Below are 15,496 nucleotides of genomic sequence, written 5' to 3'. Positions count from 1 at the left end.
TGTTTCTTTATACATGTATTTATTAAGAATACGTTGAATTTACTGTGTGTTCTTTCAACCTCAGCATCAGGCCCTGACTAGCTGGATTGCCTGCTGCCTTCCAAGGTATATATTAGCAGGAAAGAAAAATTGGAAGTGGAGCTACGGCTTGAACCTAATCACTTAGATATGGAATCTGGGCACTCCCAATGGTGTCTAAGATGTGAGATCAGATGTCCACTCCAGAAAACTTTACTTGTTGTCAGCAACATATATTATCCCCCTTCACTTGTCAACTCCAAGCCTTGATATTCTCTGATTTGATGGACCACCATCTGGAAGACTTGTTTGAAAATGCATGTGAGGAAGGCTGGCATTGTGGCAAAGTAGGTTAAGCTGTTGCTTGCAGCTCTGGCATCCCATATGGGCACTGGTTCAAGTTCTAGCTGTTCCACTTACGATCTCACTCCCTGTTAATGCTCATGGGAAAGCACTGGAAGATGACACTAGTGCTTGTGTTTGTGCACCCATGTGTAAGACCTTGAAGAAACTCCTGGCTTCAGCCTGGCCCAGCTTGGGCTGTTACAACCGTTAGTGAGTGAACCAGTGGATGGAAGATCTCTCACATTTGCCTTTCAAATAAGTAAAAGAAAGTTAAAAATGAAAATAAAAGGTGTGTGTGGGAGTGGGGAGGGAAAGGGGTGCTGGATTTGTGGTGTAACAGGTTAAACTGCTTCTCTCAATGAAGGCATCCCAATGTGCAGTGCCTTGAATTCTGGGTGCTCCGGTTCTGATTTCGCTCCCTACTAATGCACCTGAGAAAGGAGTGGAGGATGGCCCAAATACTTGAGTTCATGCCACCTGTGTGGATGACATGGATGAAGCTCTTAACTCTTGGCACGCTCATACAAGGGCCTGGATTGAGTTCTAGAACACTGGCTTGGGTCTGGCCCAGGCCCAGCTGTTGCAGTCATTTTGTAAACCAGTATGTTAGAGATTTTTCTACCTTTCAGATAAATATCAATAATTTGAATTAATAAATATAATTGTTTTTTAGAAAGATGACATCCATACTTAATGAATGCATCTATGTCAGTCAGTTCCTAATGATTCATACAAGTGCCCCTGTCACCATTTTTCCTGTGCTGGGGGTGGCTCCCTCCATCATTATTCCAAAATTGGTGTGGCAGATGGCATCTGGCTCATATGATCCTGAGGGTGCCGGCTCACAGGGTCCCTGGGTGATAGGGCCAGCGGGGGCTTGCCTCTAGGTGTTCATTGCGTCTACATGGATTGCTGGCATTTCAGCACCTTAACCCGCTGCACCACCATGACTCCAGCCCCTACCCCCTTCCTTTCTTCTTCTTCTCCTCCTTTATTTATTTCTCATTCTTTATGAGAAATTGTATTATCTTTATTATATAATATATATCTTGAAACTGCAAAGACTAGTTTTAACCACCTCTTGTACCTATGTGACTTATATGCTCATCAATTATATTTCATGATCCTTCTGTGCAAATGTGAATGCTAATGAGGAAAAGATGGGTATAATCTTTGCCTATTTCATTAAATCTTATATACTACATGTTTCCAATTTATATTGGGATAATATTCCATTTTTCCTCATAGCATTTATTTTTGGGTTTGGATTTTGGCACAATATAAAGTCTCACATGTCAGTCCAGGACTTCCAATACCTTCCAGATAAGGTATATAATTGCTTCTTTAGGTATCTATTCTAGCATCAGAGAGTGCTCTAAGGCAGGTGGCATGTTTGGGTTCAGAACTCTTAAATGGCAGTAGTCATCCTTTATAATAATTTGACTGTGTCATCTTCCTTATTACATCTTAAAGTCACCATAGTAAAAAACTTGTTATTCTTACAGAAAAAAAGGTGATAGATAAATGAATCTATAATTTTTACATGGGGGTATCAGGATTTTTTATGGCCACAATAATTAGTATAATATTCTGTGTTCCTTAAGCATAATGCCACTGGAAAATTAATGGAATTAATGTCTAAATTATAAGTAGAAAACACACTTAAAATGAAAATCATTTGTTGAGCATAATAATAGACCAGGCTAGTTACATCAGTCTTTCATTGTAATGAATTAAGCTACTATTCCTAAAACAGTACGACATTTGTGTTCAGTGTATTTTGCAGATGTCAGTTATGCCCATTTTGGATAAAATATTGGGCTGGGCAAATACAGCAGAGAGAATAATGAGATGTCCCAGATGTGTCATTTCTTTACATTAGGACTCACTCATAAGGTAGCAAGTTTCTAGAACACAAAATATAACAGAGAAATGGGAAAAAAAGAAAATAGATACCCAACAAAAACTTATGAAAGAAATTTTTTACTTTACAAGAAGTAAAAATGTAAATTTAAGGAAAGCATGCTTAGTCCTATTGAAAGCAAAGCATTGAAGTGGAAACTACATTGAATTTCTCATTCTTGGATATCAATTTAAGAGCAATGTTTGAAACAAAATAATATACAAGATGCGGGTGCATGCTATGATGACCTGCTTATGTGTCTTCTTTTGAGAGATATCTGTTGAAACCTAATTACAACTTTTAAACTCGATTTTTTAAACATTGAATTTTTTCTTTACTCTGGATAGATGTACAACTTATATATAGTTTCTCCCATTCTGTGAGATTTCTCTGCATTTGATTTTTCTTTTGCCCTGCAGAAATTCCTTAATTTGATGAAGTGCCATTTGTCAAATTTTCCTTTTATTTCTTGTTCTTTTGGGATCAAAAAAAGGAGTCATGTTCATTTCAATGTCCTAAGGCTTTTTTTTTTTCTATATTATCTGATAGTAGTTCAAAGATCCAGATCTTCAATTTGGGTCTTTAATCCATTTTGAGTTGATTTTTACAGATGGTGAAATACTCGGTTCTAGTTTTATTTTTCTGCCTGCAGGCATACATACACTCTTCAGTCATCATTTATTGAAAAGTCTACCCTTTTCTTCAGTGTGTTCCTTTTTCAAACCTCAACTGACTTATGTTATTATTTCTAGGGTTTCTATTATATCCTCTAGGGTCAATGGATCTCTTCTACCAATATATGACATTATGTGTAATTTTAAAATTAGAAAAATTGAATGATTATAGCTTTGTAAATATTTAATAAGTCAGACGTAGCAAAGCTTCCCTCTTTGTTCCTGTTTCCCAAGATAACTTAGGTAATTTGAGGTGGTTTGTAGTTGCATACAAACTTCAGTGGAGTTTTATCAAGTTTGAACCAAGGTTGCAATACATTTTTAAGTTGTCTCAAGTAGCCTGAACATTGTAGCAATATTGATCCTTTGAATCCATGAAAATGGGATATCTTTCCGTATTGATCCTTTGGATCCATGAAAATGGGATGTCTTTCTGTTTCTTTGTGTTCTCTTCAGTGTCATTCATAAGGACTTGTAGTTTTCATTGTAGAGAACTTCACCTCTCTGGTTAAATGTCGTTCCAGTATTTTTTTTCAGTTATTGGAAATGAGATTCCTTTTGATTTTTAAAATTATTCACTGTTGTTACAAAACAGAGATACTAAATTCTGTAGACCTCTTTTTTATCCTGTCTTTTGTTGAATTTATTCATTCTCATAGAGATTTGGTAGACTCTTGGGTTTTCTATAGGAACATGTCATCTTCAAGGATTCAGAGTTTGATATCTTCCTTTCTAACTTACATGCGCTGTATTTTTTTTTTCATTTCTTGATTTTTCTGACTAAGGGTTCCAGTATTTTGTTGAATAAAAGTGATGAAAATGAACATTGATATTCTGTTCCAGATCTGAGAAAGTTTTCTGTTTTCTTCCCTTTCCGTATGATGTGAGTTGTTGAGTTATAACTTTACTAATGTTGAGGTGTGTTTCTTCCAAACTTAATTTATTCAAGGTGCTTAGGAATTTCATACAATTTTTTTTTGTGCCACTGTTGAATAACTTATGTGAAAGCATGAGTTTTGTCCTTCGTTTTGTTGGTATTGTGTATCACATTTATAGATTTGCCCATATTGAACCATCCTTGCATCCTTGGGATGAATATCAGTCAAATTCAGTTACTTACTTAATGTGCTGCTAGGCTTGATTTGTTGGCATTTTGTTGATAAGTTTTGCATTTTTGCTCATTAAGGATATTGTCCAATGACTCTTATTTGTGTAGTGCATTGCTTGGTTTTGGTACCAAGGCCACACTGGCTTCACAGAATAATTTTGGAATAATTTCCCATGCTAATTTTAAAATAGTTTAAGCACTATTGGTGTTAGTTCTATTTTAACTAATTGGTAGAACTTATAGATATAAGGATTCCCCTCTTTCTCTTGCCCTCATCCTACTTCCTTTCCTCTTCTCATCATTTTACCTCGTATTATTACAGTAATGCAGTCTTTTAGTAACTGTTGCAAGTTTAACATTTTGCTAATTGAGTACATTGTAGTATTATAGGTACAGACAAGGTAAAAAATCTGGAATTATATTGTCAAGGCATATTTAACTGTTACATTAGTAGTCCTTGTTTTATACAGGAGTAGAAATGTGTGCTACAATGTATTATCACTTATTGATATGCAAGTCTCTATTGCATAGTTCATTTTTTAGGCTATTTGTATATACTTACTTAGTAATATATCTATTTGTTTACAAGTACATCTATTTGGATGTTGTGACTTGTTTATTTAAAAGGCAAAGTTATAGAGAAAGGCAGAAATAGGGAGAGAAAGAGAGTGAGCGAGCTTTCAATCAGGAGTCCACACTCCAGGAGGCCTCAATGGCCAGGAGTCTGGAGTACCATCCTTTTCTTTCCCATGAGTGGTAGAGGCCCAAATACTTGGATTACCTTCCACTGCTTTCCCAGACATCTTCTCAGGGTGCTAACTAGAGGTAAGCATCTGGAGTTTGATCCGCTGTTCATATGTAATGTTAACATCTAAGGCAGCCACAAAACTGGCCCCTATTGCTGATACTTTGTTCTTGTTTTATTTTTTAGTCTTCAGTATATAAAGGTATAAATAGTTTATATGCCATGACTTCATTTTGAGAGCATTCTAAATTTCTCTGTATAGTTACTTTTTTTGTCTTGTATTATATTATATTATATTATATTATATTATATTATATTATTCCCTAACACAATTCCATAGGCTCCAAGATTTCCTTTCCTCCTTCCCCAAATCCTCTTTCCTCCCCAATAGCTTCCCCCATGTCATACAATAATATAGTCCTTCAATCTGTCATTCCGCTGTTTAGTTCTGTGCTGACATTGTAGTCATGGACAATGGCAGGGAGTTCAGCATCCTGTTGTCAAGATATATTCAACAGTTGTATTGGGAATCCATCTTTGATTTGGAAGTACAGATGCACACTGAATTGTATCTTCACATCTGTATGTGGTAGTCTCTAGTACACAGTTACTATACATCCCTTAAATGAAAAGCCATAAACAAAATCAACAACAGAAAGAAAAATGGAAAATTTACAACATAGAGTTAAATAGCATGCTACTGAATGACCAATGTGTCACTGAAGAAATGAAAATTACAATCGAAGACCTTCCTGAAACAAACAGTGCAATTGTGTAATGAGTCAATTATTCCATGGAGTAGATGTATCACTACTTCTTTATTCACTCCTCTTTTGATGAACATCTGGGTTGTTTCCATGTCTTTGCTATTGTAGATTGTGTTGCTGCGAATATAGGAATTACAAATGCCTTTCTCACATGCAAATTTCCTTTCATTTGGATATATTCCTAACAGAGGGGCAGCTGGGTCATATGGCAGGTCAATTTTCAGTTCTCTTAGCACTCTCCATACTGACTTCCATAGTGGTTGTACTAGCCTACATTCCCACCAAAGGTACCTTGGGTACCTTTCTCCCTATCAAATTTTTGGAAGAAAACATAGGAAGCACTCTCCAAAGATATAGGAATTGGGAAACACTTCTAGAAAAGTCACTAAAAGCACAGGCAGTCAAAGCCAAAATAAACAAATGGGACTGCATCAAACTAAAACTTCTGCATAGGAAAGGAGATGATCAACAAAGTAAAGGAGCAACCAACAGAATGGAAGAAAATCTTTTCACACTACACAACCAGTAGGGAACTAATATCCAGGATTTACAAAGAGCTTCAGAAATTTAGTGACAGCAAAACAAACAACCAGTGAAGAAATGGGCAAAGGAAATAAACGGACATTTTTCAAAAGAACAAATTCAAATGGTTGATAGACATGAAAAATGCTCAGGCTGCCTAGCTATCAGGGAAATACAAATGCAAACCACATTGAGGTTCCTCCTAACTCCAGTGACATTGGCCTTCTTTCAGAACTCTGCTAACAGCACCTGCTGGTATGGAAGTAGGTTACTTTTGCCAGTGAGTTTTCCACCATTTGAGACATTTTTTTTTTTTTGAGATTGTGTTTTATTTTGACATAACTAGAAATATCCAGTAATTTTAAGCAGAAGCAAACTCCACCTTCTTGACTCAGCATCAGTACAAGAACAGAAATGTCTCTGGTTTGATTAGAAGTGATGCTAAATCTTTATGAAAATGAAGACAATTTCTTATTTGTGGAATTCAAAAGTCTGAAAGAACATGAACACATTTCCAGAAAAACAAGTTTACTTTTGCCTGTCTAAGCCAATATGGAAATACTAGAATATACTCAGGTAACATAATGAAATCCAGTAAGGAATCCAGGTTAAACTGGTCTTCTCGAGTTAAGCACAGCACACATTGGAAATTTTGAGAAAGGAGAACACATATTAACAAAAAGAATGCTGGCAAGCCCAAATGCAAGTTTAGTGTTTTAACAGATTTATAAAAACCATGCTCTCTTAGCATACACTTTTTCTCATCAGTATAACAGATGCCATTTCCATCTGCTTGTGAAGAGCAAAGGGTAGGAACCTGAAGATGTCAGAGGGGTGCCATTTTAGTAATACACTTCCTGGGATTTATCCTCATTTTCCGTATCTTTGGAGGAAGGAGGGAGAAAGGCAGAGGCGGTGATATGGTTGAGTTATTTAAAGAAACGATGAATAGGAAGATAGACTGAGTATCAACAACTCATAACTTTTTTTTTTTGGCAATTTAAGATTGAATCAAGAATTAGACTCCTCTCCACGTGTGAAGTCATTCAAATCTTCTGCTATTCAAAATATGAAGGTCAACAGCACAAGATGAACTCAACTGCAGTAGGTGTGTCCAATACTCAAGGAGATTCCCTCCTCCTGTCTTCTGATACAACGTGTTGTCAGAACTGCAAACACTTACGTAGGTAACCTTGTGCCAAGTAGGAAATCATGGCTGTTACAGGCATTTCCCTAGAATCACCACGTGTACTACATGAGATTAAACCAGCATTAACTATGCTTGTACAATTCTGTTGTACACGGGAACACTGGTGAGGCTGCTAGTGGAAAAGAAGATGAAGGGAAAATGTGACAAACAGAAAACAGAGTTGGGTAGCTTTTATCAGGAAAGGCAATTTTAAACAGAATTATATAAAAAACAGTCTTTTATCTCCTCTACATGAAAATGATGAAGAATTTACTTGACACACTGGACAAGCAGAGCTGAGGAACCCAGCTGTTGCAGTACCCCTTCCCCACAGTGTAGACTCCAGTGTGCCCTGCCTGAGGTGTAGGTGCGCAACGCAGTGACAGACCGCCACCCTGCCAAGGACTTCCAGTCCTTACCCAAGTCATACTGAAACACTCGTGGTCCCTATAGCTTTATCGAAATAAATCATTTCATTTTTGAAGAATAAAGCATTTAAAAAGATAAAATGCTTCAGTAACCATTTACCCAACTAAACTGCCATCTATTTAAATGATATATATATATATATATACGCTGCCATCTAATAAATCTTTATTCCACTCATATTAGAGCAGTCTATCTTCTGTTCTTGTGTATTTTCCTTGCCCAGTGAGTCAAAGGAAAAAATCCCAAAATGATTAGCAAAGAAAAATGGAGGAATTAACACCTTTTTAATTTGTTTTAAATATTTTTAAGGTTTAAAAAACTTAAAGTTTATAATTCCTAGTAGTAAAACATTATCTGGATGAATGCCCTAATGGCAAACCACTGTCAAATGCTTCAGCTGCGTTCGGTGCAGAGGACTGGGCCATGACCTCACAGCCAGCTCTCAGCCAGGTGGGAGGTATACTGGTTTGTATTATTGCGACATCCATTAGGTGACCAGGCTGCTTATCCTTCAGAAGGGCTTTGTTGGAAGGGCATTAATGCTTGACCTCCAAATTTGGCTGACAATTTACTGATGAGATTCATAACTTTGGGGTTGTTCTGATACTTTGACATATTTGCTGGGTTCTGGCCACATCTTGGAAAGCCACCATAACTTCTGGATCCTGCATGGCTGCAAGAACCTCAGGGTCACTGAGGATTTCATTGAGTCCAGGCATGCCTGCCATTCCAGGCACCCCCCCCTGCCATTCCAGGCATTCCTCCAGGAAAGCCACCAGGCACCCCCCCAGGAAAGCCACCTGGAAAAGAGCCATATTGCGCTCCTGACTGTCGTCTGGGTCTTCCTCCCTCTGTGCTCGCTCGTGCTCCTCTCGGGCCTTTTTACCTCTTTCCATTTTTTCTTTGATCTCTCGCTCTTCACGTTTTCGCTCATACTTCCTCCGATGTTCTGCAATTTTCTGGGCCCTTGGCTGAACTTCTTTCAGCATTGCACTAGCATCTTCGTCTTTCAGCATCGCACTAGCATCTTCATCATAATCCAGTTTACAGGCAAGGGCCAGATCATGGGCTGCTTCTTCCCAATGGCCCAGAAGTCTGTGTGCTTTCCCGCGCCACTTGTAAGGCTGGGCCGAGTCAGGGTTGATTTCAATGGCTCTGTCACAGTCTCGGATGGCAGCATTTGGTTTCTGTAATTTGGCGAAGACACTTGCTCTCTTTGCATACAGGATGGCCAAGCGAGGATTCAGCTTGATGGCATCCGTGAACAGATCAATAGCTTTCTGAAGCTCCCCGTCATTCAGGGCTTCGATGGCAGCCCCCTTCTTCTCATTTGCCTGATCCATCATGTCCTCGGTTATGTCCGCATTTTCATCTCCCATTTCCTGAGGGGCATCAGTGTCCGGCTCAATCACACCTTCGTTGTCGATTTCTAGGTCACTCTCCTCACTGGACGGCTTGTCCACCTCGATGTTTTCCTCTGCCTTCTTACCATCTGCTTTTTCTTCCTTGATATTTTCCTCTGATTTAGCTTTATGATTGCAGGTGGCACTTTCCGCCCATGCTCTCCACCCACTCGCTGAGGAAGCGCATTTCCTCCATGTGCAGCACGTTCGGATCCTGCTTGCATAAGTTCACGAAGGCCCGCAGCTCGTTCACTTTGCGGGGATCCATGGTGGGCGGGCGGAGGGCAGCAGGCGGCTAGAGGACCGACCGAGACTTTCTTTTTTAAAAATACATTTTATTTCGTTTTTGCTTGTGGGGGAAGGGAGAGAGACAGACAGGCTTTGAGAGACTTTTTTTTCCCCAAAAATTTAGTTATTTTTATTACAAAGGCAGATTTACAGAGAGGAAACACAGAGAAAAAGGTCTTCCATCTTGCTGGTTCACTCCCTAATCAGCTGCAACAACTGAAACTGAGCTGATCCAAAGCCAGGAACCAGGAGCTTCTTCTGTGTCTTCCAAGCCGGTGCAGGTCAGAAGTTTGGGCCATTCTCTACTGCTTTCCCAGCCCACAAGGGGGAGCTGGATGGGAAATGAAGCAGCTGGGAAACAACTGGTGCCCAGATGGGATCCTGGTGCTTGCAAAGCGAGGATTTAGCCACTGAGTCACTGCGCCAGCCCAAGAGACCTTTTGTTTACTGATTCTCTTCTCAAATGCATTGAAGCAGGGCTGAAGTTCAGGTTTGGTCTTTCTGCTTGTGGCAGATATGCAAGCACTTGAACCAACATTTGCTGCCTCCCAATATATGCATTCAAAGAAATTGGGTCTGAAACAGAGTAGCCTGAGCTCAAAGTAGGCTCTCCAGTTATGGGTATGGCATCTCAAGTAGAAATTAGTCTCACCACTTTTATTCATTTTCATTCGCAAGATAGTGAGACACAGACAGAGATTTGTTCATCTTCTGGTTCATCCCCTGAACCTCCCACAGCAGCTGAATCCTAACGTCTGGAAGCAGGCCAAATCCTAACGTCTGGAATTTCCCAGGCTTTCTGTGTGAGTAGCCTGGATTCAAGTCCATGAGCTCTCACCTCTTCCTCCCAGGATTTATATCAGCAGGAATTTGGAATCAGAAGTAAATCCAGATCTGTTGCATCGAATGCCTGCCCCTACGTCTTCTTACTCTTTAATATCTCTTTTAGTTTAAATAATTCTCTTGAAAAATTTTAGTAAGACTGATCTGGTAGTTACAAATACTCTCAGCTTTTCTTTATCTTATGAGGTTTTTTTTTGGCATTCCTTTATATGTAAATTACAGTTTTGCTGGGCACAGGATTCTTGATTTTCAAGTTTTTTTTCTTCAACGTTGTAAAAATCTCGTTCTTATTCCAAGCCTGTATGATTTGTGGTTTTAAGTCTTGCCATTAAGAAAGTTGAGATGATATTATGTGCTGTTAACTTATTCTATAATTTTTCAGAAACTTTTCAACTTTTATATGAGTGAATATCACACACTCCACAATGCAGCTTTAGGAGCATAGTGACTTTCCGCCCTATCCTCCCTCCTGCCAGGAATCCCCACCCACCCACCATTAACTGCAGGAGCTTGATTTTAGTGCATCTTTGGGCAGAACTGATTGAATTAAACCTTGCTGAATGATCTAAGACTTTCTTTTCCTGATATCTGTTCTTTCTTCCTTCTCTTTGATAATTTTCAAGTTTATCTTGAACCCCAGTAACTCAGATATTTGCTCTTTTCATGTAGCCTCACGTTTCCGATAAACTTTCTTCTTGATTACTTTTAACTTTTTTCTTCTCTGATTGTGCATTTCCAAGTAGCCTCTCTTCAAGATCAGTCATGCTTTCTTCTGTTTGACTTGCTCCTCTGTTGGTGTGTCGCTTATTGAAGCTGAGCTGACTTAACTTCTGTGATATTTTTTAGAATATTTTTCCATCTCTGAAATATCTGTTAGAAGATTAAATAATTTTCCTTTGTCTTCTTGAACCTCACTGATTGACATAACAGATATTTTAACTTTTTCATCTAACAGTTTGTAAACACTTGATCTTAGCCACAGACCGAGAAGCCATTGCTGATGTCACTCCTTACCTGGCTGTTTTCTGACCCCTTATTTTGTTTGCGAGGTGAGGGTATAAGTCTTGATTCTTGTTGATATACAACATTGCATGCATAGTGAAAGGTTGTTTTTTCTACTCTTGATGATCCAGTTTGTTGGTGACTGTCCTTGTGGAAGTGCTAAACAGTCTTTTATTTTCTCTGAGCTTTGGACAAGTGTACTACCTAGCACTAGACAGCATCTAAGTTAAGATTTTTGCAAGTCTGTTGTTGTTGGTTTGCTATTACTGTTTCTTTCCTAGTGGATGCCCCAAACCCTATTTTGTCTCAAATATTTAGATGTATTGTTCAGAATGAACTAAGAAAATGTCTGAACAGTAGTATTCCATTTCTACAATTCCATTTCTACAATCCTTTGACTGGGGCTGGGCTTTGCCCCTTATCTAGTATTGTGAAAACCAACACTTAATGCTAGGTCACACATGAATGCCACAGCTTACAAAGTCCATACTGCCATGAGCTGTCAGCTGAAGGAACTAACAGCCTCTTGTCATTGCAACTAGACACAGATTATATTGGCTGGAATATGTATAAATCAACTGACGTACAGGAGTCCACATGGCATTGAGGCAAGTCCAGAGCTTCTATCTGCTAATATTGGCCTGGTGATGCAGACTGGTAGGGTCTGCAAGTTGCTGGGCTTTACTGACCAGACACACTGAATTCCACAGAGTCTTGTGGTTGTTTGATATCTGTTCAAGGTTGAAAAAGCAACAAAAGCAATCCTTCTGTATCTAAGGCTGGTATTCATTTGGGACTTAGCCACATCTCTGATGTACAATCTAAGCAAAATAGCTTGTCCAACCCTAGTACATGTCTCTATGCTATGACATGTCTAGAGGCATCATGTGTAAACACTGACCCAGGGGTAGAGACCTTTGGCCTGCATGTGGTTCTGTGTCTCACCGTGGGTCTGGCTGTGATCCTGAAGGCATAATTCATCCAAAGTTCACTTTGCTGCCTTACTCTGCTTCAACTGGAATCTTACTGTACTGTCTGGAGGATGTTGGAGGGTCAGTGGAAGCAGTCTATTATCTACTTGACCAAGCAAGGCCCCAAAACTCAATTTTCATGTAAGATCCTGGGGCCATAGGCTGTTAGATACTGTCAAAATCTGATTTAGGTCATGCGAGGCCTACACTGGGTTTCAAGTCTGTGATCTTATCTTAATTCCCTTTCCCTTTCCTAAGTTGGAGGTGTGTCTCTCCGGTCTCAGGTGCCTGAGAAAAGGGTGGCAAGAATATGTCTTTCCTTGCTGTTGGTTTCATTGCTGTCCTTGGTGGTTATTGTGCTAAGCCCAGGCACTGTGAGCTTTTATCTGGCCTCTGCAGTTCTGAATGTGGCGAGGTATGTGAACAGCTGTTTAAGGTGGTGTCTCAGTGGAGCACAATTGCCAGAGCACCTGATGTAGCAGCCATCTCTCTCTGACCCTGAGGGTGAAGGATTCTTGATTTCTGCTTCAGGAGCTGATGACATGAAAGAATGACTCTTGACAATTTGGGTGGGACTATGATGTTGTGGTTATGTTGAACAAAATTCTTATTTTGTAAAGGTATACTGTGAAAATTATATAAATAAAATAATGAGTGGATTGACAACAACTTCTGAGAGTTATATGGGGAATGGATGAGTATACAAATCAAACAGGATTGACTATAATTTGACAGTTATCGAAGCTCGGGAGTTCCTTATATCAGTCTTACTTGAAAATAGTGACAGCAACAAATGCAAATCTTTGAAATATGACTTGGTTAAATGGTTTATGATCTACCCATAAGATAAACACTATGTGGCCATTAAAAATACATTTACAGGAAACATCATATACTATTCCTAAAAATATGTGGGCATTCTAAACTTGTATAAAATGTTGATGAGTGTACAAAACTACAAAGAATGTAGACTAAAACCCCATTCAAATATATAAAATAGAAATAAAGACACACAAATTAGTAGCAGTTCTCTAATAATTGGATTAGGCTGTAGACATTTATGGGATGTCAGAGTTGACCTGTAGATACAAACAGAATGTGTGGATTGAGCTGTAGACATTTATAGTATGTTAGGATTGAGCTGTAGACATTTATGAGATACTGGGATGGAACTGTAGATATTTATGGGAAATGAGGATTGAGCTATACACCTTCTCAATCCAGTCTTTTGAGACTTAGGTCTGTATTATAGGTGAGGCACTAGACATGTGACATTCAGCAGCATAAAACCGCTAGATTTGATGATCAAACCAAGGGCATCTGGCTTCTGTTCATCTCGTGACTCCATGGAGAAATCTCACCCTTTCACTCAGGGCTAAATAACTGTGATATGATTGTGTTAGGAAAGATATAAGGCATCTAAGCTATTCCTTTCCTAATTATTTCCAAAACATTTTCATCAGGCAGTTAAGATAGTTTGAAACATTTGTTTTTATTTAGAAAAACAGTGATGTGCTAAGACATATCTAAAATTGTAGCACTGCTCACTAATGTGATGACCTCCCTTTTCTCTAGAATGTCCCTGGTGCGTGCATCAGTTAGTGACGTAGAGCTTGTGAGAGGATTTGCGTTGGGTGGGGCCACCTAACTCTGCATTCTTTTTTCAATAATTCCTGTAGATCCTTAGGCCCCATATAAGTCTTGCTTTTTTTGTATTGTGTTACCAGGAATTTAAGACCATTTAGAATGTATTCACTGATTAGAAAGGTTAAGGAACTGTTAAAGGGCTGGTTAAAGATGGAAAGATACAGTCACTTTTATTTGTTCTTATTAGAAAGATTTTCAGAGAGAAGAAGAGACAGAGAGAAAAATCTTCCATCCACTCCCTGAGTGGCTGTAACAGCTGGAGCTGATCTGATCTGAAGCCAGAAGCCAGAAGCCAGGAGCTTCTTCCAGGTCTCCCACGCAGGTGCAGGGTCCCAAGGCTTTGGGCTGTCCTTGACTGCTTTCCCAGGCCACAAGCAGGGAGCTGGATGGGAAGTGGAGCAGCAGGGACATAAACCAGCATCCACAGGGGATCCTGGCATGTGCAAGGTGAGGATTTAGCCACTAGGTTATTGCGCTGGGTTTGATACACACAATTCTTGTATGGATAATGCTTTGTTGAGTAACTATTTTGGTCCAGATTACACAAGTTTGTGTACATATTACAATAAATTTTTAATCTTAAAAATAAACTGGATTTTGCAGTATTATAAATATAATAATAATTTAAATGAATATAGACTTAGTGTTAAATTCAGCCCAAGTGTGTTATTAAGACTTTGGGCTCTTCTACACTTATAATGGACTAGTATCTTCATTTTTGGATATAAAAAATGAAAACACAGAAATAAAGTAAATTATTTGAAATGAAAAAAGATACAATCCCCACCCCCAAGATATACAACTATACAACATATTTATACATACATACATGCCAAGACAACTCATATGTTTGTACATAGTTTGTAGAGTATCAATGTATTTTAATCCAGATTGCCTTAGAAGCCATTACATTTGTAAATTTTATCACTTTGTACCTGTGTGCTTTGGAGTTCACAAAACCATGGTATTCCCGAAGGAGGAAACAGCAGCGTACTGACAGTGTTGTGAGTTTGGCTTTCAGAATATATTAGCCAAGCTGCTATCTTGATCATCGTGAACCTTAACATATTTCTTCTTAGTATATAAAATCACTCTCTAACCAAAGCATTTATTCAGTTTATGGGTTAAAAATCATGAGAAATTGTTCTTAAAATAATTGAGACATTTACATTGGTTATCATTTGGAATTCCAAATAAAAGTCCCCATGCAAGAGACTCAGGTGACAAACATTGTATGTTTTCATACTTTCTAAAAGTTCTGTTGTGAAACTTAAGTTTCTTTCCTCTTCTGTAATTCTACCCATTATTAAGTTTTCTGAACACAGAGGAAGTTGAGTTTTTGTATAGAATATATATGATTAGCGGACAAGCAGAGCTGCGGCTGTCTTCTGTCTGCACTCTGGGCAGTTTAACCTTTGTGTTGGTGTTTCCATTCTTGTTTAAACCTTAGATGTTAAAAAAAGTAATTTCACTCTAAATTTATGGCAAAATCAGTGGATCTGGCTCCAGTAGTTCTGGGATGCTTGACCATGATTGGAAGAAATAGGGATTTCTCTGGGTGGCATCGGTAAAGATTCTGTACACTGCAGTCGCTTCCCGTGACGTTTTGTTCCAAATTCTCTGCCTCTACCCTTTAATTATC

At 38.7% G+C, this 15,496-nt stretch overlaps 1 pseudogene; it reads right to left on the bottom strand.

Moving 5' to 3' along the window:
- Nucleotides 1-8,204: 8,204 nt before the first annotated feature.
- LOC121164587 lies at nucleotides 8,205-9,371 on the bottom strand (annotated as a pseudogene).
- Between the last annotated feature and the right edge of the window lie 6,125 nt (nucleotides 9,372-15,496).

This window comes from Ochotona curzoniae, unplaced genomic scaffold, assembly GCF_017591425.1.
Source record: "Ochotona curzoniae isolate NIBS_2020 unplaced genomic scaffold, NIBS_Ocur_1.0 contig_858, whole genome shotgun sequence".
NCBI classification, from domain to species: domain Eukaryota; kingdom Metazoa; phylum Chordata; class Mammalia; order Lagomorpha; family Ochotonidae; genus Ochotona; species Ochotona curzoniae.
The sequence above is the reverse complement of the archived record's forward strand: the minus strand, read 5'-3'. Positions and strand labels throughout refer to the sequence as shown.